Consider the following 5,693-nt stretch of genomic DNA (forward strand, 5'->3'; position numbering starts at 1 on the left):
TTATTGCATGATTGTTTTATAATCATTAATAGTGATATTAATATTTTCCTCATAGGGAATTTGGTATTGGGACATCCAATCAAGAGAATGGGGCATCTTTGAAGATTCTGAATTTCATAAAGCCTGTTAACAGTCCCATAAGAAACCAGATCTTTTATTTTATAGATATACCACATGCTTCGCATTAAAAAACAGTATTCAGAGCTCTTGCCTGCCATGCCAGAGACCTAGGTTCGATTCCCAGTGCCTGCCCATGCAAAAAACAAACAAACAAACAACAGAGCAGAATTATTTCCTGTATTCAGTATAGTTAGAATTAAAAACTATTTGTTGTTTTCAACACAGTGGAAAGTAATATATTATAGTAAGCACAACACATTAATTTAATGTTTTTCAGAGTTATTATCAAGAAGATTCATTGTTAGACAAGGAATTAGAACAGGTGAGCTTTATAGCTCTTTTAAGCTTCAAGAGCTCATTAATTTGCATTCATTTTGAGGCCTGGTTCTAACTAATGTCACTTGCTGTGTGATCATAAGTAAGTCATTTAAATTTCCAAATCTGCATGGTAACTGGGTCAGACTAGATGATCCAATCCCAAGAATTTCTAGTCCCAATGTACTCATTGGAAGTATTGATCTGAAGGAAAGTTTTAAAATGGAATATATTGACTAGGGCTTTTAAGTTTTTAGTTGTAAGCCACAGAAACACAATTTGAGATGAAATAATAAAAAAAGAGGTACAACAGGATTTATTGGAAGGCTATTGAGGCATCTATCTGTCATCACATTTCAAGAGCAAGAGAATCACGGTGGTTGGGTGCAAGTGATAACATGATTGATAATCTTGGGTTTATGCCTGCCCTGGGCTTGTGATATGACCATTAGTTTATAACAGTTGAAGTTATAATCAGTTTTATTGGAGTATTAGATGGACACCAACAATAACGCTAAAACTGGGGCCCAAAGTGGTTTTTTTGTTTTTTTTTTTAATTACATGGGCAGGCACCGGGAATCAAACCCAGGTCCTCTGGCATGGCAGGCATGAACTCTGAATACTGTTTTTTAATGCGAAGCATGTGGTATATCTATAAAATAAAAGATCTGGTTTCTTATGGGACTGCACTGACGTACATTCCCTCTAATTAAAAGGTGAATTTAAGTAATAATTATTTGTATATATACTGGTTGGTCTACTTATGATGTAATAAAAATGCTTTAATAATTTATGAACTCTATCTTCTTTTAGGTGTAAAATAACTCACTTAAATGAAGATTGGATGTATTCACCCTGAAACTTTAGTTATAGATAGGTAAAGTACATGTCTCTTTTTAATAATTCAATTAAGAGAGATAGAGAAACCTGGAGTTATTTCATTAGGGAGGAAGAGAAGTATTTATGGAAAGAAAAGAAAAGAAAGAGAAAGAAAATTTACAGATAATTTAGTTTTAGAGGACTCATGATTATGCCATTCCCAAAGTCAAGAAAGAGAGGTGAAACAGTTTATGAGGGAAATGTGACTTCCCTTTTGGCCTTAATGCACTTTGAGGAGTGTACTGGGTACACCTGTACAAATGACCACTGGACAATTAGAAATTAGTAGTGATAGTTTGGGGAAATGTTGAAGGCTAAATGCATCAGTTTGGAAGACAGGATGGAGGTAATTCTAAGTGGGTGAATTCTCCAAGAAACGGTGCATAGAAAAAGACATGGAAACAAAACCAGAATTTGGTGCTTTGTTTCATATTCTTGACAAGTTATTATAACACTTCTTATAGTATTTTTCCTCTTCATTCTAAAGATTTGATTCTTGAAGTACTGTTTAGAAGGCTGGTACTGTAAATATTAATGTGGTGTTCAAGAAAATCTATGTGGGAAACATATGTCATTTTAAGATACTATTTATATGGAAAATCAAGGATTCTCAGAATAATAATTTCATAATACAAGATTTATAAATCCTCTTGACTTCACTGACAATTTAATTATCAAGTGACATGTCTAGTCTTAAAGTAACGAGCCTGCATCATCAATCATTTCACTTCGTGTGTTTTTACTAATCTTTGTACCTTGCTCGGGAAATTTCAAAACCTGTCCTCTACCATGGTGGAGAGCACAGACAAGAAATTAAATATAATTATCATTCAATATTCTGAATAACTCTTTCCCAGTGAATTCAGAACCAAGAATAATTTCTTATGAGAAATATATTTTTAAGTGACATTGGCCCTTAGGTGTCTTTGACTTTGTTGGGTCAGAATAATCAATTTTACTGGATTTATGGTCCATTTAATCTTCTCTTGCAAATTTTCTTTCCTTGTCCTGCTACCATGATACTCCTTGCAGCAGTTAGGTCAATTAAGGGAGTACTTATCTATTTCAGAATGCCAATATAAGTCTATTTATTCACTTGACTGTTTTTCTCCATGTGCCCAATACCACACATGCATCTACATGCACACATCTGCACATATACAAAAGGAGCAACTCATGAGATAATCTATTTAACGGTAGTGTATCTGATCTTGAAAACAGTAAATATTTCTTCCAGGGAATTTAATTCATGGCTTTTTAGACACTGAACAACAAAGTAGAGAATACCTAACACCTTAATTTTAAGAATCTGTATTTCTTCCACCTTTGCAAAAGCCAAATTTACAGAATCGAACACCTAATATCTGGCTGCACTGGTCACTACTATTTTTCTTGCTAGAAGCTGAAGAAATAATTGCATGTCTGTGGTAGCATGAATTATGTACTCCAATTTAGACATGTTCTTAATCTTAGTCCACATTCCTGTGGGTGTGAATGCACCCTAAATACGATCTCTTCAAGTTGTTATTTTAGTTAAGGAATGGTCCAACTGAATGAGGATGGGCCTTAATCCAGATGACTAGACTCCTTTCTAAGTAGAAGATATTCAGGCATAGTCAGGAAAAGCCATGGGGAGGGGTAGAGCCTGGAAAGAGAGGGTACTCCTGGGTGTATTCTCAGAGGAAGCAGCAGGATCTCTCCCACCTCTCACCGGGGACACATGTAAAATCTCTCACAGCAGTGAGTCAGGTCCCTGCCTACATCCAGATAGAGACCCATGCCCACAGGGACCCATGACAGGACTTCAGGTGTAGGGAGAGGTGAAATACAAAAGGGCAGCAAGGAGGAATTTCCAAAATGAAGGATCATTGAAGGAACCACAAAATCTTCACTAAAAGCAGCAAGTAGCCAGGCAGAAAATACCCAAGTCACCTGTTTAGGGAGCTAGGAGATAAGGGAGGACATTGTAAGGTCCAAGTCAGTGAGGACCACAGTCTGAGAAAACATGGACAGAGACTGTGTTTCCAGTCCTGGGTCCTGGTGCCCATCCTAAACCCTTGAGGGTAATAGCAGCAAGTGGCCTGATACTTGCCTGGGGGATGGTGCACACTGGGGCAGCTGGGGGAGTTCTCTGCCACAAGGACAGTGGGGGATGCAATCCAACATTGAACCAGATCTTAGTCAGTAAAGTGAAAGCACAGAAACCCTGCAGTTTCAGCCCCATCCAGTCAGACACTGGGGCTCCAGGAGGGCAACACCTTCTGAGAATGATTAAGTCATCAAACAGTACCATCTGCTGGGCAGGCTGAAAAGTGCAGGGAAACTGCAGGGCTTTTCAGAGCCTCACCGGACTCTTTCCCAGGCCCATTGGAGCTAGTGTACCTGTTTTGGCTGAGAAATATGAGTGACCCAACTGGCAAAGCAGTGCCCTAACACAAACCCAGGCACAACTAAACCCTAGACAAGAGAGAAATAGATCTTCAGTATACTATCAAGATAATCAGATGACCAGATATCACACAAAAATCACAACATATTAAAATTCAAGAATTTTATTCAAGAAATGGCCCAGTTAAAGGAACAGATTAAAAAGTCAGTGGAGATACAGATTCTGGAATGACTAACCAAAGATGTACAAATAGACCTTCTGAATTAATTCAAAGAAATGAAGGAAAATGTGTATAAAGAAGTAAAGGATATTAAAAAGACACTAAAAGAGAAAGAGCATAAAGAATTTGAAAGAATACTTAGAAAAATAGCAGATATTATGGAAATAAAAAACACTGCAGAAGAAATAAAAAATATACTGGAGATACAATACAGCAGATTTGAAGAGGCAGAAGGAAGAACCAGCAAATTTGAAGGGAAATCAACTGAATCTGAACAGACAAAAGAATAAACATAAAAAAATGGAAAAATTTGAGCAGTGGCTCATGGAAACAATTGACAACACAAACCACACAACATATCTTTCATAGGTGTCACAGAAGGAGACGAGAAGGGAAAAGGGGCCAGGAAAATATTTGAAGAAATAATGGCTGAAAATTTCCCAATAATTATAAAAGACATAAATATGCAAATCCAAGAAGTCCAACATACTCCAAACAGAAAAATCCAAATAGACCCATTCCAAGATACATAATAATCAGACTGTCAATGCCAAAGAGAAGGAGAAAATTCTGAAGGCAGCAAGAGAAAAACAATTCACCACATACAAGGGAAACCACATAAGACTAAAGTGCTGATTTCTCATCAGACACCTTGGTGGTGAATTGGCAGTGGTACAATATATTTCAGATACCAAAAGAGAAAAAAATTGTCAGCCAAGAATTCTTTATACAGCAAAGCTGTGTTTCAAAAATGAGAGAGTTTAAAATATTCACAGATAAACAGAAGCTGAGAGAGTTAGTTAGTAAGAGACCATCTTTATGAGAACTACTGAAGAGAATCTTGCCAGATGAAAAGAAAAGACAGGAGAGAAAAGCCTGGAGGGGAGTATGTAATTGAAGAATATTAGGAAGCATAACTTAAAGGATAAAGAGAGAGAGAGAGAGAGAAATAGATCTCACAAATAAAAACCAAAGCATAAGATGGTTGAATGAAGAACCACCTTTACAGCAATGACTTTGAATGTCACTGGATTAAACTCTTCAATCAAAAGGTACAGGTTGGCAAAATGGATTAGAAAATACAATTCCTCTATATGCCGTTTAAAGAGACTCATCTTAGACCCAATGATGCAAATAGGTTGAAAGTGAAAGAATGGAAAATGATGTTCCACACAACCAGTAATCAAAAGAAAACTGGGGTGACTATACCAATATCATATAAAATTGACTTAAAATACAAAAATGTTATAAGCGAGAAAGAAGGAAAAAGTATAATTATAAAAGGGGCAATTCAACAAGAAGAGATAACAATCCTACATAAATATGCTCCTAATCAAGGTGCCCCAAAGTACATGAGGCAAAAACTGAAGGGAGTAGTGGCCGTTTGAAGCTACAATGTACCCCAGAAAAGTCATGTCCTTTAGTACTCACTCAATATTGCTTAGTAGGATCATTTTTATTGCTTCCATGGAGATGTGACACACCCAATTGTGGGTGGTACCTTTTGATTAGGTAGTTTCGATGGAGATATGTCTCTACCCATTCAAAGTAGGGTTGTTTACTGGAGACCTTTAAGAGGGGAACAATTTTGGAAAAAAGGTTTAGAGCTGACAGAGCCCACGTAGCCAGAGACCTTTGGAGATGCAGAAGGAGAATGCCCTGGGGAATCCTTATGAAGCAAAAGTCAGGAGAGAAAGCCAGCAGATACTAGCAGGTGCCTTTCCAGCAGACAGAGGTATTCTGAACCCATCGCCCTTTCTTGAATCAAGG

This window comes from Tamandua tetradactyla, chromosome 8 (assembly GCF_023851605.1).
Source record: "Tamandua tetradactyla isolate mTamTet1 chromosome 8, mTamTet1.pri, whole genome shotgun sequence".
NCBI classification, from domain to species: Eukaryota; Metazoa; Chordata; class Mammalia; order Pilosa; family Myrmecophagidae; genus Tamandua; species Tamandua tetradactyla.